Source organism: Pholcus phalangioides, unplaced genomic scaffold (assembly GCF_987345545.1).
Source record: "Pholcus phalangioides strain wild (caught in Gottingen) unplaced genomic scaffold, Ppha-v1.0 ptg000042l_1, whole genome shotgun sequence".
Lineage (NCBI taxonomy): Eukaryota > Metazoa > Arthropoda > Arachnida > Araneae > Pholcidae > Pholcus > Pholcus phalangioides.
Window position 1 is genome coordinate 30,762,439 of NW_028301628.1, and position 24,963 is coordinate 30,787,401.

Below are 24,963 nucleotides of genomic sequence, written 5' to 3' on the forward strand. Positions count from 1 at the left end.
CGAGTTCACCTCAGCATAATATCCAGAAAATAAATGTTTCCTTGATATTTGACATAATATTATCTGTGATACATAAAAATAAAGAAAAACTTCACTTAACACATAACTTCAACATCGCTTAATAGATGGCAGCACGTCCGTAGAACGCAGAGTCTGAAATTAAAAATGGTGACTGAAATGAAATTTTTTTTGTGTGTATTAAAATAGGTAAGGATAGTTTCTGTTACTTTTGTGCAGCGTGGATTTAGAAATTTGTAACTGAAAAAAAAATTAGTCACTTTCTGCGTTCTACGGAAGAGCTGCCTTCTATTAAGCGATGTTGAAAAAAAAATTTTTGAATGTTTTTCTTTATTTTTATGTACATAAGATTTATATTATGTGTAATAGTTTTGAAAATATAAATTTTGAAAATCTTGTCATTCATTTAAATACAAATAAATACAAAGGCCACAACAGACAAAATGCCCAACGAGGTGGCTGAAAAAAGTATGCGCGTAAAAAATATGGATGTCGAATAAATACCTAAACTATATCAAAAATACACCAATCCAATTTGTGCAAACCTTGCACCATTTCTCTTTATAAGTTTTGGTAGCGTATGTCGTTTAGCTCTTGGAGATGGCAGCATGTGAGTGAGATACTCGGGCATTCATTTCACCTAGGTCTTAGTATCAATCAAATTCCGAAATCTCGGTTTTTCAAACGCAACTGCGATTTCGTACGAAAATATGAGAAGCCATTTACGTAAAACGGAAAAAGGGGTAAAAAAAGTTACATTGAAGAGAGTTATGCAGAGTGAATCATGATCGCTGCCGAAACGACGAACTTTCGATATTACTTTTAAGAGTTTTTTCCACAGCATGTTTCGGTGATCAGTAGAGAAATAAAGTCAGAACGACGAGAGGAATAAAATAAGTCAATGGAGATCGAACCTCGTTAAACACTTGAAGTTTTCTAACATTACCTTCAAACGACGTCATTTGTTAAAAAAGAAAAAATAGGTGTGACTTGTGTACTCGAAATCCATCTGCTGAAGATTATGTCATGATCTTCAAGTTGGATTCCAATGCTCTCAAAAAAAATGACAGTTCTCTCCTTATGTGCTTGAAAATAAAGAACCAAGTATATATATTTTAAAAAAAATGTAGAGATGGCTATACAGTATTTATGAGGAAAAAGATATAGGAAATACACTCACGTTACAGTCTCGACAGTTTCGTTTCTTTTTTCTTATCAAATGGCAGTGTTTCTAATGCTTCGATGTTGGAATATGATGTCGTATAATCTAAATTTCATGAGGATACGTGTCTATCTTTTATTTTGATGTGACGTTTCAGGTCAATGTGTGAATGGAGTACATAGTGTTAGTGTATGTTTGGTATTATTTTTCCGAAAACATTTCTTATTCGCTGTTATCACAGAAATAACAAAATAAAATAAGAAAGTTTTTAGCTCATATATAAGAAATAATGCATGTGTGTGAATCTGTAAAATATTTATTTTTCTATAAAATTCCGAAAGTGTCCATTATGTCCATCTTATGTATGAACTGAAATAGGGCATGGAGAAACTCGAATACAAGACTTCTGGATCATCATACAGTGCGGGCCAGAAGCGTATGAAACATTTAGAAAATTCTATATAAAGTCAACCGATTGGCGTTCAATAGAGATGCTTGCTACAGTCTTGCTTGGCATAGTCAAGTAGACACATGCCCTATAGAATTAAAAAATTAATATTTTAGAATTTTCAACCATAGACAGAACATTTACACAAGATGCATGAACAACAGCAGCGAAAATCTTGATCCAAATAAAATAGAGATGAATCTAGTGTATATATCGGTAACTTTGCATAATCGCCGGTAATTATGCATAATCATTATCCGTCTGGCAAGCTTAATAAATTTTATTAAATTTAACCCTTGTTAACGGTGATTAAGCGTAATTCCCAAATGAAGTTGGTAAGTTTGATAAATATACAAAAATCATGAGGAAATATCAGTTTCACATTTAAAATATTACTCATTTCATTTCAGTCGTTTTTCATTTTGCTAATAGGTCATTGATTTTTGGCCCAACCTATATAGCCATCTATGTTAATTAGGACTAACTAAAAATGACGTAAAAAACTCGAAAACATCAAGAGAGAAAAATGCCATCAATATAACAAAATGAAGCTTTTAAAAAAACCGTTTATACGAAGGTTTTTAAGAGATGGCTGATGCGAAGATACTGCCCTTGCGGCCCCACAAGGGCGCCAAATTTCTCTGAAATGGAGAATTAACTTCCGTGGTTAAAAACCGCTTCTTTTGACTATGTAAAGGCATTTTGGTTTCTTCAACGTGAATAGCACAATTTTTTTCGAATAACAAGAATTACAAGAAATAAAGGAAAGAGACAACTGGGGATGGGGCAAAGCACCCGGGTTGCAAATTTTAAGGATGCAAAGTAAGGAAATTTTTACATAAAGGAAAAAAAAACTTTGTTGTGGAACTATTAATTTTTTCAAGGGGGAGTGCGCTGCCTGAACAAAAAGTTCTAGTTACGGCCCTGACAGCAAGACATCAAGATTTCAGAGAGGTATCGGGGGATCGTCTCAAAACGGTTGGGAACCCCTTGGGGTCATTGAGTGAATGTTCCTAATTCATGTAATTTTTGTGTTCCTTTTTCTGTATTTTTGTGCAAGTTAGTACCACTTGTCATGTTTTTGTTGTTATTGAATAAAATATCAAAAAACGTCATTCATCCGCATCCCGGCCGTGGTTATTAAAGATCCACGAACACATTCTGGAATTATAACCGAAAGTTCATATTCACCTATTAGACTAAAACTCAAGCATGCACTGCATTTACCGATCACATAGAGAGAATAAATACCCTTTCTCCATTCCTATTAGTTTCCCTCATTATCATGTCGGGACTAGCATTCTCTTTTATTTTGCCGATGACCAAAGGCGATCTGTTAGAATCCATCCCAATCTTGCTCGGTCTCCATTGCACTGATGCAAGATAATCTTTCAAGGGAAGAAAGACAAAAAAACGGGAGAAAAACTTTCCTTTCATGTTTTTTTTCCCCTAACCCTGGAAATCATCCTGATTACCCGTATCACAAGGGAACTACCCCGAACAAATGATCATCAGCTGTTTTTTGGTAAGCGGCTAATTTTCCGCTGAATTCCTCTTTTATCTTCTTTTCTTCGCTTCCATACAGGTGTACATTGGGATGTACAGTATCTTTCTCTTTGTTTCAATGTATATGTATCATCGTTTTTTCCCCCGATAACCTGAAGCGAATCCGTGGGTAGTTGAAATTAAAGGACAAGGGAAAGAGGGAAAAGAATAAATTTAGTTTTTTCTGGGATAAAATTCTGTTGATGGAATTTCATGGGAAGGCAGAGAGAGAGAGAGAGTTTATGGGCTTCAATGCTGATCTTTTCTTCAATGTCGAGCGATGCTGAAATTCCAAATTCCATCGCAGTGTTTTTTAACAAAAATATATATTTTTTTAAATAATATTCACCAGCAAGCAATGGTCGTTGTCCAACTATTTTTTAATGAAAAATAGCTATTTAAGGTATCCGACTACGTTCGAGAGCACTTTTCTATAAAATGGTACCGGAGTGAACTTTAATAGCATTTTTTTGTTATAGAAAGTGTCTCGAAATGGTGAAAGCAGTAACAGAATTTAGTCTAATTTTGTGATTTTCTATGAAAGTCATTTTTATGTCAAATTTCAGGCAAAATTCACGTATTATTCCAAACACGATTGCAAAACAATATGGCAATGAAATGTTTTGTGATTTTTACAGTACATTTAGCTAGTGATGTTGCAGGTTAAGAATCAAAATTAAAAAAAAAAACGCATGATATGGTCAAAAGTTACAAAACAAAAACGTTAATGTGTGTGTGAATTTTTTTGAAATTTCATCCTACATTTCGTCTATAAAGCACTGTTATTCAGAAAATATATGTGATAGAGCTTAGATTTTGGTTTATAACCTCACAAATATATAGCAAAATATTATATTAGAACTTCGTAAAGATACTATGAATATAGTTTTAGAAACCATGTCACAAACTCAAGCAAAATGTCAAAAATATCATTCTCCATAAAACACGTTTAAAAAATTTTATTCATGAATTACTTGTACGTACAAACGCAACACTAAAGTGGACGTAACTTTGGTTCTAAGCATCATATAAACAAAAAAGGTCTGTTTTGGAATAACAAAAATAAGGCATTCATAAGAAAATAAAAATCGATATTTTCTTCCGTTTTAAACGTATTCGGACACCTTAAGGTAGAAGCGAGGCTTCACGGGTATGGTTAGAATACAAAAACAAGGTATAAGACAACTTGGGTTGAGAATCAATTAAAAATTTTGAATCCAACGAATTCGAAAACTGACTCATTAATCAAAAATTTTGAATCCACTGACTATTCAAAAGTTTTGCATCTACTGATAGATCAAGAATTCTGAAATTTTTTTTATCCACTGATAGATAAAAAATTTCCCATCCACTCTGATAAATCAAAACTTTGAATCTACTGATTAATCAGAAATGTTGACTCGAGCATTTATAAACTTTATATCGGGTAACTATGTAGAAAAATATCAATATGAGCAATTGTCAGTCAAATGTAAACATATACAGGATGTCCCACAAATTCGTAAATAGTTTAAAATTTCTTGAAAATTGATCGAATTAATAGATTTGACGCCGGTTCGCAAAAAAGTTATTCTCCCGAAGGGATTTTTTTTTTTTTTTGTGATACAGAATAAAAAGTTGCTCAAATTTTCGTCGATAGAGAGCACTATGAAGAAAGAAAATCAATGGAAATATAGGAGAGAGAATCGGAGTCCAATAAAATGCAGTTTGTACGATTACCATATCATTTCTGAAATTTCCCGGCGCTTAAATACAATTTTTTTGTGTCACAATTGTCACATTGGGGGATTGGCACTATTGGTGAAGTTTACCTTAGCCACAAATCGACGGCTTAAGATTTACGAACGTTTCGGACACAGAAGGTATTGGAAAAAATTCTAGCTCCTATATTGTATTATTTGCTTTTATGCAGTGCCTTCTATCCACAAAAATCTAAACTAATATTTTTCTTTTTCCAAAAAAATTCCTTTCTGTGAGAATAATTTTCTCACAAACAGCATTCGTACAAACCAATTTCTTCAATTATATGAATTTTTAAACTACTTACGGATTCATATGGCATTTTGTACATTTATGTCAAAGTTATATAATTTCAAAGTTTCTCAATGTTTTTTAATGAAAAAATCAATAGCGTATCTAAAACAAATCGCTGGAGCTCTAACTTCCAGTATGAGTTTTGCAACCATATGACTCATATTTTACAGTGAAATTACGTATCATTTCCTAATCAACGTAACGTATTTGAATTTGTAACATTTACTAAAATCGGGAATGAAGAAAATTATCAAAACTTTTCTAAATTGAGTTTTGATAATTATTACCATAAATGAAAATATTCATCTCATATTCAATGCTTTGTTCCGTGAACCGCATTTCAATTCATTGAAGTTCATGGTAGATCTTCATTTCCCTCACATAAGTGACTTTTCAGCAATTTTTTTGAACTTGACGATTTATGGCTAACGTTTCTTGTGACAATTTGCGATTTCCAGTATTTTGAGGTATTCAAGATAATAATTCCCTGTACATGAAGAACAGGATCGGAACAGAGGAAAGGGAGCAGGAAGAAAAGAAAATGGTGCAGAATTTGTACGAGTAGCACCTGTGCTGAAAGAAGAAGTCCACAAGGCTATAAGATGTATGAAAAAAAGAAAATGCCCAGGTGAAAATGGGATTTGAATAGACATTACTAAAGAAGCAGGAGAAGAATTTGCCAGTATGCTAGCCGCCTTGTTCACAAAATCGGATGTGCCTGAAGATTGGAATAACGCAATGATGGTTCTTCTTTACAAAAAAGGTGAAAAATAGGATATCAAGAACTATCGGCCAATCAGTCTCCTATCAGTAATTTATAAAACCTTCACCAAAGTGCTGACATATAGGCTTGAATCCAAATTGGAAGAAGCTCAACCAAAAGAACAAGCAGGATTTCGAAGTGGATGGGTCACATCCAAACAGTCAGGGAACTCATAGACAGATACAAGGAATTGCCATTGTGTATGGGCTTCATTGATTTTGAGAAAGTGTTTGACTCTGCCTTTACATCTGCTGTTGTTAAAGCTCTGGATATAATTTGGGTAGACAAGAATTTCATCAATATCATCAAGAAAATATATGACAAAGCAACTGCAACGATTCGTTTGGATAAAGGACAAGCAAAGATTAAACGTGTCAGGGAGTTTAGACAGGGAGTCAGTTTGGAAAAAGGAGTCAGACAGGGTGATACTATCTCACAAAACTCTTTACCGCTGTTTTAGAAGAAGTATTCAGAAAACTGGATTGGGATAAGAGAAAGGATCAAAATAAATGGAGACTTTCTCAACCATTTGAGTTTTGCCGACGGCATTGTTGTTATCAGCTGTAATCCAGATGAACTAGAAGAAATGATACAAGAATTGGCGAAGGCAAGTATTCAGGTGGGCTTGAAAATAAATATGCAAAAGACTGAAGTTATGTTCAACCCATTTGCGTTGAAGAGGACAATCTTACGAACGTTTTTTAACTGGCTGTTGCGAAGATATATTTTGGAAAGAGAGAAAATTCAACTGCCCCTGCGGGGAATCGAACCCACGTCCTTTCACTTTCCGGGTGAACGCCCTAGACCACTAGACTACAGAGGCACCGAATCTCTCAATCTTTCCTTGGAACTCGTGTACACTGAAAGGAACCGTACATGGACGGCCGGACCAGACTTGTGCTAAGCTCACAACTGCTGACGCTGCCACCAGATGGCGACTTATACCAGGAGGACGTCACTCTCCGCTACCATGCGAAGGTTTTTTAAACAACTGGCTGTTGCGAAGATATATTTTGGAAAGAGGGAAAATTTAACTGCCACTGAACCCACAGCAGTTGTGCGCTTGGCCTGAGTCTGGTCCGGCCGTCCATGTACGGTCCCTTTCAGCGTATACGCACTCCAAGGAAAGATTGCGAGATTCGGTGCCTCTGTAGTCTAGTGGTCTAGGGCGTTTACCCGGAAAGTGAAATGACGTGGGTTCGATTCCCCGCAGGAACACAGTTGAATTTTCTCTCTTTCCAAAATGTATCTTTGTAACAGCCAGTTGTTAAAACCTTCGTATGGTAGCGGAGAGTGACGTCATCCTTGTAGAGGACAATCTTGCTCAAAGAGACAGAAGAAGTAGAAAGCTATGTATATACATGGGACAAGAAATTATTATGGGTATTGGAATCGATATCATAATCATTATCCGTTAACGGAATCATTAATGAAATAAACAGAGAAGGATCAGGATTGGATAGAGCACTTTTAGCAAAAACTGTGTATTTCTGGAGTCACATGCCACTATGCCTGAAAAGAAAAGTGTTAACCAGTGTGTGCTACCAGCACTGACTTATGGAACTAAAACATGGACACTCACAAGCAAGACGATACAAAGGCTACAGATAACACAAAGGACCGTGGAAAGATGCATGCTTGCACCACAAGGAGAGACAAAAAACGAATCACTTGGATAAGGAACCACACAAAGGTATATGATATCATGCACACACACACAAAGGATTAAACGTTCGAAATCGAAATGGGCTGGACATATTGCAAGAATACAGGACAACAGATGAACCACAAGTATTCTAGATTGGTACACCCCGTGGTGTTAAACGCCCAAGAAGAATCGTTGTTTAATTCGAATTCAATATGAATCCCCACGCAAGATAGATTGACGAGATCAGAAAAGTAGCTGTAGTCAACTGGAAGGCTAAAGCATGAGACAGAGCAAAATTAGAAAAATTTAGAGACCTTCATCTAGCAGCGGATTGAAAATGGTTGTTGTTGATGATGATTATTATGATAATTTCTCATGTTCGTGACAATACCGTGAATACCGTAGAAACAATAAAGAAGATTCAACAACCCATTTTCAGTCTTGTTTAGAAATAAATTTGATTTTAGTTTTTTTTTTCCCCTTCAAAACTTTCGTTATTGATTTGAACGATTCGAATTAACCAGGATTCTTTCTACGCCATGCATGCTCAACCGGTGCCTCGTTGACCAAATATTACTTTCGGAGTCATCTGATGTCACCCAATCACCAAATCACTCACAAATGGTGCGAGGCAGCATTTCCAAATAATTTAAGCTGCCAAGGGGGACATTCACGTATTACGTCCAGCATCACTGGGGGGGGGGGGGGAGAAGAGTCCGGATTTGCTGACTTTAGATGACAAGGTGGGGAAGGGTTTGAAGGATGCTTACGTCATCAATCACCCGTTATAAAAATATGAGAAGATGGCCACTTTAGTGATCTCTAAATGTTCCACGGTGAGTTCAAATAATGTTCGGGCCGCTCAAGTGCTCTAGAAATATGTCGCGGGCCGCTTAAAAGCTCTGGAACTGTGCCACGCGTCACTCAATTGATCCATAATTTTGCCGCGGAGATCACTCAAGTTATCTAGGAATTTGCCGCGGGTAACTTGAGTGATGTAGAACTGCACTGGGTCCGCTTAAGTGCTCTAAAACTGTTCCACATGTCAATCAAGGGTTCTCTAAATGTGCCACAGACGGCTTAAGTGTTCTGGAACTGTGTCGCGATTCACTTAAGTGATCTGTGAATGTTCCACGGGACTACTTGAATGATCTGAAAATATGCCCCGGACCACCTCAGTGTCCCGGAACTGTGTCTTAAGTGATCTGTGAATGTGCCACGGGCCTACTTGAGTGATCTAAAAATTTGCCACGGGCTGCCTTGATGCTCTGAAATTGTGCCACGCGTCACTTAAACAATCCATAAATGTGCCGCTTAATTCCTTTTTACAAAATTAGTTTTCTGGTGGTGGGCTCCATCTGATAACCCCGAGTGCCACATTTAGTTCGCGGGCCGTTAGTTTAACAAATATGGCTTTGAGGGTGGGTCGGAATGAATTTCTGAAAAAAAAAATTTCAGAATTCTTAACCTTCAAATATCATTGAAATTAACAGAAATTGATTATAATAACATACAGTCGAATCCCGTTTTAACGTATACCGTAATAGCGAAAATCCCGTTTTAAAGAACACTTTTCTAATCCTCCAGATAAGTTTACATAGGAACAATGCAAAAACCTGGATTTCCTTTATAACGAAAATTTCGTTATAACGAAGTGATCTCTTCGGTCTCTTGGAGTTTATTATAACGGGATTTTGATTTCTTTTAAATATTTTTCATAAAAAACGTTTTTTTTTATCATCTGGCGTCAGAGCTGACGAAATTTTGCTGAGAAGTGGGGACTTAAAAATAGCAAAAAATCTGCTGACGTAATACCTGAACGCCCCCCCCCCCAACAGCACAGTTTTAAATCACTTTATGGGTACTCGGCCAGATCACTCAAATATATATATATATAACCGGCGATACAATTTCAGATCACTAAAGTGACCCGTAGCACATTTTAAAATTACTTCATCGAGACAAGCCAACTTTTGTATTACTTTGATAAGTGCGAGTGATCATAAAAAATTATTTTTCTGATTAAATACATTCCTGCGCAGTAGCCCTGTATTTATTTCTCCGACCTCCAGAAGTTCCAGAAATATTTGGAAATTTTCCGCAAAAATTTCCAAGACGTTTTCCATATGAATGGATACTCATGTATATTTATAGAAAAGCGACGATACTTATCGAAACTAATGAGTTTGAGATCCTGAAGAAAATTTGGTCTTTAGTAAATTTTCAAGAAAAAATTCCATCGAGCCTTTAATCATTTCAACGCTCAGTTACGGGATTTCAAGAAAATCTAGAATTTTATTTATATAGTTTTAAAAGATAGAAAGTAATTCAAGTTGGGAATCCAATGGTTAAAAAGCAAAGATGAATTTTATTTTCTATTTTTAAGGCTTAATCTAATTAAATGACGGAATTTTATGTACGTAAAGTTGTTTTTTTCCTCAAAGACTTCATCGAAACTAATGGATTCAGAGCATATACAATTCCCTAATTGGTTATTTCTTCTATTAGAAATATTATGGAATAAAATATTCATTTGAATTAATGAATGGGACACATTTAATTAATGTTTAATTTTTTATATAATTTCGACTGTAGACTTAATGATCTTATGTATTTCACATACACGTACGTGACTTCCGTGAATAACGTAGAGACTGTAAAGAAGATTTGACAACTATCTTGTCCGTAAAGAAATGCAATTCCAGCTATTTTTCTATAAAATTTTCATTATTGATTTGAAAGATTCGGGTTAAATAATGTCTACGCCATACAGCTCAATCGATACATCGGAATAATCTGATATCACTCGATTGCTCAATCACTCAAGTAGGCCACAGATTACCCAACAGGGTGGCTGAAAAGAGATGCCCATAAAAAATATGGTTGTCAAATATAATCAAAATACAGCAACCCGGTATAAAATCATATACAGTTCAATCCCGTAATAATTAACCCCAAGTGACCGGAAAAATCACTTTATAAATTACGAAATTTCGTTATAAAGGAATTCCAAGTTTTTCCCATTGTAAACTTACCTGATGGGTTAGAAAATTGTTCGTTAAAACGGGATTTTCGCTATAGTGTTAGCAGTACATACACCTCGTCCATATTCCTCTACGGAACTTCCAACGAATTGGTGCATGTTGTCCGTGTTGTGAGCCTAACGTGAAGCTTGTTTATGTGTAATGCTTTTTATATTGTTATAGTGCTGCCATCTGCTGCGTATTTTTCGAACAATGAGTGAAGTGCCATGATTGAAGATTCACCGTTGTAGACCTGTTATATAAACCGGTGGGGGAAATCAGTGTGTAAAATCAATACCAAATGATTTCGAATGGTTTGACATACATTCATATGCCAATTTATACCTTTTTTCTCGTCAACAAGGCATAAAGACTCTAAATTGGTGAAACTTTAATAACTTAATACTAAACTTTAATAACACTAAATTGGTGGTGAAACTTTGTGGTCACAATCCACGAGCGATTTTCTCCGGTTTGAAAGAGGGAAAGAATATTTCTAATTTCTTCAATTATTTCTTAATTTCGTTTACACGTATACCAGGCATGGTATTCATTATCGTATTTCTGCATTTCTTAATTAATCAATATTTTAATCAAAAAGAAATTCAGTGTAAAAAGTAAATCAAAATTTTGTCGGGAAAAAAATACAAAAATTCTTATAAGAAAATTTTTGAATTCTCGAACGAAACTAGAAAGTAAAAGAAAAAAAAATAATTTAATTAATTTAATTAACTCACGCTCTGGTTGTAATGATGTTGCCAAAAAAGATAAATTAAATACAATTTTTTTTTCTCTCTGTTTTTCCCTTTAAACCTCAAAATGTTCAATCAGCGAACTATGCTAAATAGCTATTTCAGAAGGGAAAAAACTATAAAATAATGAAAGAGGGTTTGACCATGTGATTTTACACAGGGTATTCTATTATTAAAAAAATCATCTCATGGGAGAAAAAAATGAAAACTTGTTTTTCCTAATTAACAGATGAACGCTCTTCCTTATGTTTCCATATTCTGCAAATTAAGAGAAAAAAAAACGGAAAAAGACGCCATATTAAGAGATGTTTCCCTAATTATTTTGTTTCACCTCATTAACAGAGCAATAATTACGGTGAAAACATAATGAATTTCTTCATTTTTGGAAGTTATCTTTTTCATCTTAAAAAATTCAGAGGAGAAACTTCTGATTTTCTTAATATGGTGTGACCCACGTAACCCATATGTTTCGAAACAGCTTAGAAATGATGGGCTCATTTTTTATTATTATTTTTTTTATCGAAGAAGAACAAAAAAGTAAAAATGAATGTTCATATCTTTTAATTGTACATGTGGATAATATGAGTTCTACTACTACTACTCAACAGTACATGCAAACCACGGTGGCATTCCACTCTGAATCAGTGACGTCTGAGTTTGATACTCAGACGTCACTTTGATTCAATAGAACTCAGAAACAGAAGCGAATATCTGTGTAAGCAAACCGGTCAGATAACTGGGAAATAATGAAAGAAAGAAAAAACTAGAACATACGAATTACTTACCTCGGCCCGAAGAATATGATTCGCCATACGGGTGTTCCCCGGCGGAAACGTGTATTTCCTCAATGTCAACTAGAACACATATATACAGTAAACGTCACTTATATTGGAGAGTCATGGATAATGTTATCATTTGGGTAATGTTATCACTTTTTCGACGTACGAACGGACCGATACCACAATATGGGAAAAAATTTGTTTTTAAATGCCAGCAATTTTTTTTATGCAAAAAGCTTTTTTTGCGTATTGTGAAGCTCTCAGATTGAACCAGACGTATTTTTTCACTATAAGTTTATTTTTATCGACCTGAAAGTCCATAGGTTGTCAGAGAATGTGTAGACCCCTCCCTTCCCTTTATTTAGAAATATTTCTGTACTCAGTTCACAATGTCATAATTCGGTCGTAGTAGCCGCTATGATCCACGCACATATGCACTGCAGCTACCTTTGCAATGGGCTTTCTACAGTTTAAGCGACTGCAAGGTTTAAAAAAATCCCTCTTCCTCCAGTTCTTATTCAGTTCCTTTCATTTGACAAGATTCACAGTTACTCGACCTAAAGACTTTTTCAAGATGTCTATGGAACCAACTGCTCACTAAAAAACCATCGCTATTACACATTAGGTGGAGTTCACACTGCCGCGATACGGCAAACCATGTGGCATGCAACTACACGAGGATTGGTTAACAACCTGATTTTAAGTTTTTTAACCAGTTCGCGTCGAGTTGCATGATGCGATGCTTGCCGTATCGCACCAGTGTGCCGGGGTTCAAGCGCATTCCATACTGGAGCGATACCTTAAGCGATGCAGCATGTAACTCAACACGGATTGGTTAAAAACCTGAATTTGCATGAGTTGCATGTGGCATCATTTGCAGTATCGCGGTAAGGCGACTAGATAAGGACCCTTATTCTAGTGACTATATATCGCGGCAGTGTTCACTCCGCCTTTGTCAGATTCCGCACAATCTAACTCCTCACAATTCATGAATAATAACAAAATAATATACACTGAAGAACCAAAAAAACTGGTTCACCTGCCTAATATCGTATAGGGCCCCGCGAGCCCGCAGAAGTTCCGCAACACGACGTAGCATGGACTCGACTAATGTCTGAAGTAGTTCTGGAGGTAATTGACAGTATGAATCCTGCAGGGCTGTCCATAAATCCGTACTCTGATTGGTTCCATATCTCTTTATTTGCATACGCATGCCTGTACCAGTTTTTTTGGCTCTTCAGTTTATATAATAATAACAAAAAACCCCAGAATTCCAGCTTAAAAGGGAAAATACCTCGTTTTAGAACAATGGAAAAAAACTTGACGACTGCAACTAGTTATGGCGGAAAGGAAAAACATTGTCCTGTTTTCATATGACCTGTTCTAACAAACGGGACGTATAGTCATTACACTTGTTTCTGGGTCTCTTATGGGTATACTTATCAATCGATTGTTGTTATCAGAGACCCCAAGTCCCGGTGTGATCACATTTAGTGGCCTGCACTGCATTTAGTGCGCAACTTATACGTCAATTTAAAACCTTCATCTAAAAAACAATTTAAATCATCAGAGGATGATATTGAACAGGTTATTATGCTCATCATCTTTGGACGATGGACGCAGTCTAAAAGTCAAAGAAAACAGATATCGGGCAATCTTCTAAATAGTTTGATGTATATTTCCAAAACGGTAAACTAAAAAACAATTATTTTATTCAAACATTAAAGCACCAACGAACTTTAAATTTAGTTAATTTACAACACTTCATGCATCTAACTTTCAAGTTTGCTTCAATATATTAGGCAAATAAATCTTAAAGGTGCTGATGAGTCTGATCCCCGGATACCCAAATTTATTTGTTGCTCCTCAAAAATTTAGGGTATCGTGAGATCGCAAGGAATGCCGCTGAATACGAATTTAGTCATAAAATTACACTAAATCTAGTTATCAACTATTGTCAGTAATATGCTTCAGGATAGAGTAAAAGTCACGTTCTGTTCAAAATTCTAATCGCCTTCCCAGGGCACCAGTGTAACATCAGTGTGAAAAGGTTTAGGAATTCCTGTTTTAACCAATAGTAATGGATGTTCAAATTTTTGAACTTTCGAGTGTGCTGCATAGTTTGTGAAAGAGGTCAAAAATACTAATTTTGTTCATTAAAGCTCTTCCACTGAGTTACTGAAATCGCTCCTCAATGGCAATTATTATGTCGAAAGTATGGTGATATTATATCTGATGTTCTTCATCTAAGCTAATATTTTTGGAATCCTTCAGGGTATTGATAATCCAATTAAAACTTCCGATGGCTCTCGAGAGTGTTTCGTTCATTATGAGCAAAGACTAAACAAGATTATCGCAAATGACTTCCGACGCGGTTTCAGGCAGTTCAAAGCTGCGACGGATCGAGTGAATTTTGCAGCTCTTCTTCCGACTGGATTGAAAGCATTTGATCACATAATATACCCCAAGTACTTAACGCATACATCAATCTACCCTTCGGTATTTCAAATAGCTCTCTGGCAACTGATTACGTATGATTTCACGATGCATTTTACGGCGCAGTAATTTTAAAATACTTCGAAAAAGAGTTAAGAGCTCAGTTCATCATGTCGTCTTCATTACTTTCATTTTGGCAGTAATTACAGTTTAATTAGCATTCAAATTCACAACATCATGCTCTAGATATAATGGAAATGCCTTTTGAGCAGAGTGTAGAAGGATAATAATCCAACAATATTATATAGATCGCTGGAAATGAAAAATAATTAAACACCAGCAAGCTGTTTGAAGGCTAACGTAGCCCCTTCGTCAGTGGAAATAGACTGTTATAGCGCAAGTAACTCGCTGAAATAAAATCGCGTGCTGGTATCAAAAGCTGAGCGTAATAATAGTGATGATGATGGTCAGGAAAGAAATAGTGATAAAGATGAAATGATTACGATTAATAGACGAAGTGCATCGATGAAGGAGTGGCAAAAAGGGACAAGTATTGATAATATTGAAGAAATATGGAGTACAAACTCCATATACTCCCACTTGCGCTCCATATTCCTTCAATATATTCAGGCTCAATAAAAATATATCTCTTCCTCTGCCTTTATTACCGCAACGTGCTTTTTAATTTAGCGAGCGTCCTGCGCTATAACAGGTTTTTCCACTGACGAAGGGGCTATATCAGCTTTCAAACGAATGTCTGGTGTTTATTTTTTTATATTTTGAGTAAATGTCGTTCTATTTCATCTTTTTATCATGCTCTAGTTTTATTCGTTTGATTGTATTGAAGTATACAGGTTGATTCTCTCGTTTCATGAAGAGTGTGCGAAAAGAGTGGGAAATCTGTAGTTGATTCTAAAATTTAAAATATTTTTAAAAAAAATATCATTAAAACGAGCGAAAATGAGCTGCGATAATTTATATATATAATTTTTTAAATAACGTGATCTTCACGTATTCCCAAGGGATCAGCACATGATCCGTCCAGGGAATTTATTAGTGTTAGTAAATATCCATGCCCGAACCCAGACCTGCATAGTGAGAAGCTAGTTCCCTAACCACTCGACTGCCAGGCGGCAATAATTCAATCCGAAAATATAAGAGTTTAAGTTAGGAGGGTTTAATTAAATTTAGATATAGGGCCACCAATAAAAACGTATGGATAAATAAAATTAACTCCTCTCTTTACAATATGTATAAAAGTGAGAAAAAAAATTGAACTTTCTCATAACTGGAAATTCACCGATATATCGATAATAGAAATTTCCGGTTTTCGCCGTTTTCTTCGTGCTAAAAACTAAGAAATGAAATACGGAGATGGTCGTAGACTCTTCACACTTGAGCAAAAATTGACTGTTGAAAAAATCTTTAATTTGTGTGTATTGTATGTCAAAATGTATTTAAAAAAAATAAAAAAAAACTAATTATTTAATTTGGGTCAGTATCTTTCCTAGGACTATTTGAGGGGGTTGGGGTGCACGCAAAATTCTCAAATTTCCCAATTTTTTTCAAATACTAAGAAATTTTCTGCGTCTAACCGTATTCAAGTTTTTGTTCTTCCTGTATTAGAGAAATATTCTTAAAATATTTTAATATAAACTGCTGGCAGGCATTACATATGCTAATGTTTTCCCCTAAGTATTTTGTTAGATAAGGAGCTTTTCTTCGAACACTACTCATTCAAATGTCTTGAAACTTCGTGTGTGTCTCAAAACTATGGTGTGTTGCATACTTTAACACGAGTATTTTTTACTAAAGTTATTTTAAAAACTATGGCACAAAATATGGGTACATTTTGGTGATTTTTGAAACAGTTGCATGTTGTCAAAGTTAACATTTGAGAAAATAATAGCCAACGATTAAAATCCTAAATTCTCCTGCTGAATTGCATAAAAATATCCATAATATTTGAGGGAAAAAAATTGTCTAAAGTGAATAGAAAATTCTTAAAGGAAGGAGATTTTTCCCATAGAAAAGCATGGGAAACCAAAATCGTGCACCAACCCAGCACCTCCTGGAGATAGATCTATTTCTAGGAGGTGTTGACCAACCCCGTTGAGTTAGGTAAACGTATGTGTGTATCTAAGTTCTTAACTTGAAAAAAAAATCATTAAAAACCGTTAAAAATGAGTAGACCAAAGAGGATATAAAATTACAAACATACATGAAATTTATCATTGATAATGGAACACCGTTCTTCCACCGCTGGTCCTCAGACCAGTTCTATTCTATGGAAATTTCCCGCTGTCCGAGAAACATTTCGCCCATACAATTCATATAGCCGCTACATAATTTCAGATTTAATATATATTATACCGTCTCTATATATATATATTGGTTTTTTCTATTTCTCTCTTAGCCGTCAGAAGATCTGTCAATTATTTTCCCCTACTATTAATTTTTTGCAGGTCACAACATTTTTTATCCCATTTATTCTTTCTTTTTTTGCAGATCCTCAAACAGTTTCTCCTATATTTTGCCGGTCCGCAAATTATTTCCCCGTACTTAGTTTTGTCCGGTCCACAAATTATATTTCCTATTTACTTATTTTTTGGATGGCAGCAAATTACTCAAATGCAAATATAAACACAATAGGCAAATTTCCCAGCTAAGTGACTGAAAGAAGATGCTCATAAAAAAATATGAATGCCAGTTATAACTAAACTACAGCAACCCGGTATAAAAACATAATATCACCAAAGAAAAAAAAACTAATAACTGATACTAAATGGCACTATGCATAAAAAATTATTGTACTTCTTTTTAAACGTGTCAATTGTGTTAGAATTCCCCCCCCCCGGAAGTAAGCTATTCCATTTATTGACAACCCTAGTAGAGAAAAACTTCCTGCGACACTACAACCTGGAATTTTCCCTTACTAAACGCTACTGGTGTCTCCTTGTCGGAGCAATTGATTGACGGTGTGAATTCATAATTCATGGTCCATAATTCTACTCATGTCTGAAAATTTTAAGCACCTCGATCATATCCCCCGACACCGGCGTTCTTCCAATGTAAACGTATTCAAGACATCAAGTATCTCTTTATAGCTCAAGCCTTGCTCAAGCGCGCGTTGCTCTTCTCTGCACCCACTCAACAAAATCTATGCCTCTGTACGCATGGTTTCCGAAACAAAATTCCTTCTTCTTATTTATTTTTTTCAGACCCGCAAATTATTTAGCCACTTATTTTTTGCCGGTAAACAAATTATTCCACCATTAATTAATTTATTTATTGTAAATTCAAAAACTATACGAAACGAACACTTTCCTTCAGATTATGGAGCAACGTTTTCTTTATAATAGAGAGACACACATATTTTACTAATTTACGTATTTTTTTGGAGGATCGTATTTTATATTAACCCACAATTTTCATTTCACTGGAATGGAATGAGAACACTTTAATTATTTTCTTTCTAATTTTAAAAAGGAAAAACAGTTTGCCGAGAAAAATAAATAATTTGCGGAAAAATAATGTGTGTTGATTATTTTTTCATACTTCACTTTAATTTCAGATTTTATTTATAAATCATAAGGGAATAGTTTCTTCTCCGTTTTGATAACTTTCCGTGAAACACATTAACAGTATAATCAAAAGATAACATATATTTGGACTGATACAACTTCTTAAGTACTAATAGAAAATTAAGTTTCTATCTAATTTCGATAACTCAAATAATCATACTATGAAGAAAATTAACAATAAAAATAACTATAAATGTTTCTTAATATTTTTTTAACTAAGACAATAAATTTGCAATCGCTATTTATTATTATCCAAAGTTTTACTTTGAATAAAGCAAATTCCCATACAGAATTCATTTGTAAATTAATTGAGATAAATAAGATGGGTTCGTAAGCAGAAAAATACACATTCAAATGCATTAGCAGCTTTTACTTATTTATTTTTTAACTAGTATATTGAACAAGAAGAAATTCAATTTCTGAAATTGTTTTCAATGTAAATTTACATTTATGATCTAGATTTTCCGAAATGGAGTCTGATTATAATTCAGCAAACAAATCGTTGAATGTTTTCGATATGTAATGATAGCAAATAAACTTTCTTTGAATAGAAGTTAATAAATATTTGAGTTTATGTATGAATACTAATTCTAATTTCCTAATGAAATGAGTGCATTTTTGATGTTGCATAATGTGATTCCAATTGGAATTTCGAATTGAAATGTTTTCAGAAACTTATATATACGTATTATTCTATTGTATCTTTAGTTTTACAATTTCAAAATTCAAACACATTGAGGAAAATTTGTATTACAAAGTATGGAAATTATTTGTTCTTTGTTCCGGAGGTAATTTATTCCTCAAGAGATAATTTTTTCTTGTACATTTGGGAGAAGTAATTGAATAGAATCAATCGAAATACGAGGTGTCCAATAACTTCGTAAATAATTTAAAAATTTATCAAAATTGAAGGAATTGGAATATTTGAATGCGGATCTCAAAAAAGATTATTCTCACGAAATGGTTGTTGTTGGTTATTTTTTGTTTTTCTTCTGTACTTGAAAACTAATTTCAGTTTTAATTGATAGAGGGCGCTGCACAAAAGAAAATCATAGTTGATTGGACCTGAACCTTTCTTCGATCTCTTCTGTGTCTGGAACGGCTGTAAAGCTTCAGCCGGTAATTTGTGGCTGAGGTAAAGCAACTTTACTAATAGTGTTTTATCCATCTGTCAAAATCACAATGAAAACCTTATGTTTGCTTCGGAAACAGAAAAATTCAGAGAAATCAGCTGTTAATCGTACACCCTCCATTTCATAGAATTCTGATTTATATATTTCCAGTGATTTGATTTCGCACAGTCTATCGACAAAAATTAGAACTAAACTTTTTTCTGTATCACGGAAAATTTGATTAATTATTATATTATTTGATAATTTTTGTCGCGCCATGGTCATTTTCTGCACATGAGGACTAATTATTCCGGGAACTACAATTTATTGCCGATTCTGAACGGCAGACGTATATTTTATACTCATCGAGAGGTTGGTGCGCTATCCCCTCGATGAGGGAGACCTTGCAGTAGCAATTTCTTCTGCGGTCATGTCGCCGTTTTTGTTGTACCTCTGCGTCAGGAAAGTTTTCTGACAAGGACGAACCGGGTATCGAACGCCCGAAACCTCTAAACATCCTTTGGTACTTTAGGAGAGTATCTTATCGACCTCGGCAACCGCGCCCCACCCTTCGTGAGAATATCTTTCGCAAACCGCATTCAAATATATCAATTCCTTGAATTTTTATGATTTTTTTCAAACTATTTAAATATTTATGGGCCAACTGTACTGGTGCATTTTGTGTCTCAGCGACTCTGGACTGCGTGATATGAGAGTTCACACAACTAAATACACTTCCGCCAATCACAATGTGGTTCCTAAGAACTCGTAACAGTTCTGCGTGGTCAAAGTGGTTTCGTCGTAGCACCCGTGTAAGCTGTTTCTCTCTTCCTGAAAAATATCAGCGGACTTGTCATCATCTTTGGGCTGGTAACAGGGTAGCTGCTCCTAGTAATGGCTCAGAAATAAATGGATAGGGTACATCGATAATGCTGAGGTCAAACTTTGGTTCTAATATGGCACATAGGTCTTCCCAACGGGAAATAGTATCTTCACTTCTAGGAAAAAATGTTAACTATATCTTTTCTGGAAGTTTTCGGTTAAAAACCTGAGGACCCTAGCGGTCCTCTCACTTTGAAATAGACAAGGTGGTGTTATAAGGTTTCTTCAGGATCGGTATCTTCCTACATTTAAAACCATGAATTTTTTTTAAAGAATTCATACAAATTTGAATAAGTGCAGAAGTGTACCCCCAAGCTTATTTTTTGCCATGTTGGCTGTTCATTGCAAGTTTCTTCAGAATTTCAGAAGTTGAAGCAAATTCTTCATCTGGGAAAAAAAGTCACGTGATGATCATGGAAATAAACTGCTTGTGAAGAACGCGGGATGTGACGTTTTGCCATGTAAAATTTCTCAAGATCTAAATATGCAATCATCATTGCAAATTCTAATACTAAAAAATCAATAATATGACATCACTAGTACTAAGCAACACATGCACGCCCCTCGTGAGCATTCCTCTGAGGAACTTTAAGGAGTTGATTTTGCATGTTGGAGTGTGCCGTGCATGCGTTGTGTACCTCACGTGAGATTTGTTTCTGAGGAATGTTTCGAATGTGTCGAGGAGTACTGTCATCTGTCTCCGGAATTCGAAAGCGAAGAAATCGTGGTTTATTTTTGTCTGTTCGTATTATACGTGAATTAGACGGTAGCACTGGAAGGTTTCGGTTATATTTATATATGAATGTACAAACCCTGTGATATCCATAAACGATTAATTGCTATAAAACGGAATAGTATGTCAGCACCATGAATATGAAGTATGTCAGCGTGAAAAATGCTCTTGTCACAATTACCGATTGGTGAATGTGCTTTTTCGAGGAGCATCTCGTGGACTCCTCTTTAATGAATTCACCATAGAAGTCCATACTTAAATTTTACAGAGCATTGGAGGAATTGTGGAGAAATACGTGATACACGCACATAATCCAACACCGAAGACCCTTTCTGAATTATGGATAGCTGCAGCTGATGTTTGGCAATCAATACCACCGGCACATTTCCACACGCTAAGCTGGTTGGATCCATGCCTCGTCGTATCACAGCAATAACATCTTATGTTATCTATAACCAAAAAATAATCATTTGTAAATACTTTACACAATACAAACTGCATTTCACCCCAATAAAAAAAAGACAACGAATAACACACATGACAATATTCAAATGTATTAATTTGTTTTCAATTATTTTTTTACTTGATTCAGACATAATGTGATTTGCCCGCAAAAAAAACAAATACAATTTCATTGTGTGCATCAGTCTTAAATAATAATACACAAAATAAAATATTCTCATTAACGTTTTTCATTGACCTGTATTAGAGCATATCTAGGGAGATATAAGAACAAAAAAAAAGATGAATTTGTGTAAAACATTCCCGGAATGTGGTTCAGTTTTTCTTTACTGAACTCGTTTAACGGGAAAACAACGATTTTAATAAAACACAAATGGTTAAAAAAAAATGTTTTCTGTTTGTATTTCCGTGAAATTAGAAAAAAAATTTTAACACTTTGTCGTAGGATGTTTTCTTATTTTTAATTCAGTAAAATTTTTGATGTTTTTTCCTCTTTGTTTAAAATTGCACCAATCTATTATCTATTTATTCCATGTTTTTATTCGATTTATATATTAATTCTATTACATTGAATTTATTCAAAACGAAATATACGGACATTGAACATCAAAGGTACTTGAAACGATTTTCTTTCAATAGTTTATCCAAAATTATAATAATTTGAGACAAAACATTATACTTGAAATTCAAGGGGCATTGTTCAATATCTGATGATATTGCATGAGGGATTCGTATTTTGTTTCGAAATTAATAATTATGTTTGCTTAATAATTATAATTGTTACTTTGAAGTATTTCTCAATTTTTACATTTATCGATGAAAAATGTGTCTATAACCTCATTGGCTTGCTTAATGCCCTTTCGTTATGTGTCTAATCTCTAGAAAAGATAATTTTTGGTTTCGAGAGTAGGGGAAAGGGTGTTCTTAACTCAATCCAATGTTTTATATTATTATTTATTAATTTTTATTTGTATTATCCATTGTTTTCAAATAAATAATTGACGATTCAACAAAAGTGTTTTAGCAGAAATTTTATGTTGTAACTAAAATGAAAAATAACAATAGTACAAAAATAACAATGTTATTAAATTATCTAAAAAGTGTTTGTTCCCTGGTAAGCCTGTACAAAAATCTTCTGAGATGTTTAAGTCTAAATCAAAAACGTCTGCGATGTGATAAACCAAATACCCTTCTGTGATTGTTGATAAATCTACGACGTGATAAAACCTGAACATAAACTTCTGTAATTTTGTGTACACGTAAGAAGCTTTCTTTGATGCAAGTTAAACAAAAGGTTCTGTGATTTCGCAAGCCTAAAAAAAACTGTGACGTTGTAAGCTTACCAAACAACAAAAACATCCATGGATATGATAATCCTAAATACTAAAAACATCTGTGATATGATGACTTTCAATATTTGGGGATCTTGCAACACTTGAAAATTATATGATGTGGTAAGCCTGAACAACAACATATGGGTTTTGATATTCCCTAATTCTCAATTATTCCCCAAATGACGGATAGATTATTAATTAATCATCAATTATTATAAATTCTTAATTATTTAAATTTTTAACACTTCATTATCATCAATTATTACTTCCCTTAATTATGCTATGAAAAAAAATTATATTACGATTATTTCTTTTTAACCGTACATGCACCTCGCACAAATTTCTCTGCTGGATTTCTAACGAATGGGTACATGCCGGAATGTGTGTTCTAGAGTGTATATGTGTTGTTCTTTACATATTAATGTTGTAAAAGTTGTGCTTCTTTCGTGTTCTTGCTGGTGCTGCCATCTGCTTCCATGTTTCGAAGTGACGATAAATGCTTAAATTTTATGTTATGTAAGTATTGTGTTGAAGTTCTCACTGCTCTTTGCTGAGAGACGTGTTCAAATGGGAGTCCGGATCTCATTCACGCCTCGAAGTTCGAAAAATACAGAAAACTAGCTTCAGCCCACCACCACCGTGCCACCAACGTGGTTCGCACCTGCATCCTTGGGACGAGAGCCCAGCACGATGCCCACACGACCACACAGCAACCTATTACCGATACTGATAAATATTATCTTTACATGAGTTGATCAAAAAACAAAAGAAACTTATTCATCGTATGTTGCGTCGCGACATTCTTCCAGATAGCTGTTGTGACGCGCGCACCCTCTCCGGCTCTAGAGTCGTCTCACGCGCTCAGGTTTCTGTCCGATATTCTCATGTATTGTACACCCACGCTGAGATGGCCTCTGGCTACGTAATGGCCTCTGGCTACGTCACGCGATGGGCGATTCCATTTATCTTCTTTCGATAAATGGAATCGCCCATCGGTTCAGGGAAAAGGAGCATGTTGGTATTTCTCGTTGGCATCTTTTGCGCTATTTTAGTAAGTTTTTTCCCTTTTACCCCCCCCCCCCCTTCGTTTTCCTTCCTTGGAAAATGAACCCTCCCTTCGCGCGTCAAGGTCAGAGGCCAACTCAGTAGTGGCATACCATACCTGTATAATATTCCAGAATCTGTTTGCTGTTTTTGTAACAGTCGGACACTTACAATTTCGCTCTCAAGTTAATTCAAGTTAACTTAATAAAATGTTAATTATTTTTCAACTTTGCGCACATTATTTTATGTCACTGATTAATCAAAGACGCCGACGAACCAAAAGTAATTATAATTAATCGCGTTTACATAAAAACCATTAAAACTGATTCAATACGTTTTTTTCTACTATTCGATGGGACTTACATGCCATAGCACAAAGTGTATATTGAAAGTCTTACCCGGAAAAAGCCAAAAAGTCGAAAACGATTAACAGTTTCAGAACTTTTGATAGAAATTCCAAAAATACCGTATTTTATCTATATTTTACTGTACTTATTACTTGTAGGAATGCCATGTGTCTTTTTTTCCCACTATTGTTAGTGATGGATACACTATCGGATTCCTTTACATTTCTTGCCTTTTCTTTTCTGTTTCTTCCTAATCAGTGAAAGAAGCCAGTGTTAAAGTAAAAAGAAATATCCAAAAAACAACATGGTGGATACGATTGATGTTATCTTATTGGTGTTTTTTCACTCTTTTCTTTCCGTTGATTTAATAGGGTTTGTAGTCTGGAGGGAAAAGATAAAGTTTCTATTCGTGGGGATAGTTCTTCCAATTAATCTCTGGAAACAGTAGACGAAAAAAAGTATAGGATTGCTTTCCATGTCTGGGTATTTTTACTGAAAACAAAAACCAATATTAAGTTGATCTCTCGTTTGAAGAATCTATACCTCACGAGAAAAATGTTTATATCGATATCGACTTGAAGTTATTATTTTTCCATTCAATGCTATTGAAAAATATTGTTTATTTTCCAGAAACATCCTACATAGATTTATAGTGAGCAGAAACGATTGAATGGAAAAGACTGGGAGAGACCAGCATCACCTTGGCATTGGTAAATCCTAATAAATCCTATACAAGATCTGCATAATCCTAATAAATCTTATACACGATCTACATAATCCTAATAAATCTTATACATGATCTACGCAATCCTAATAAATCTTATACACGATCTACGCAATCCTAATAAATCTTATAC

General features: G+C 34.8%; 1 non-coding gene across 1 annotated transcript; it reads right to left on the reverse strand.

Annotated features, from left to right (window-relative positions):
- Positions 1-6,719: 6,719 nt before the first annotated feature.
- On the reverse strand, positions 6,720-6,793 carry TRNAS-GGA (transfer RNA serine (anticodon GGA)). The gene has a single exon. It is a non-coding gene; the product is annotated as a tRNA-Ser (tRNA).
- Between the last annotated feature and the right edge of the window lie 18,170 nt (positions 6,794-24,963).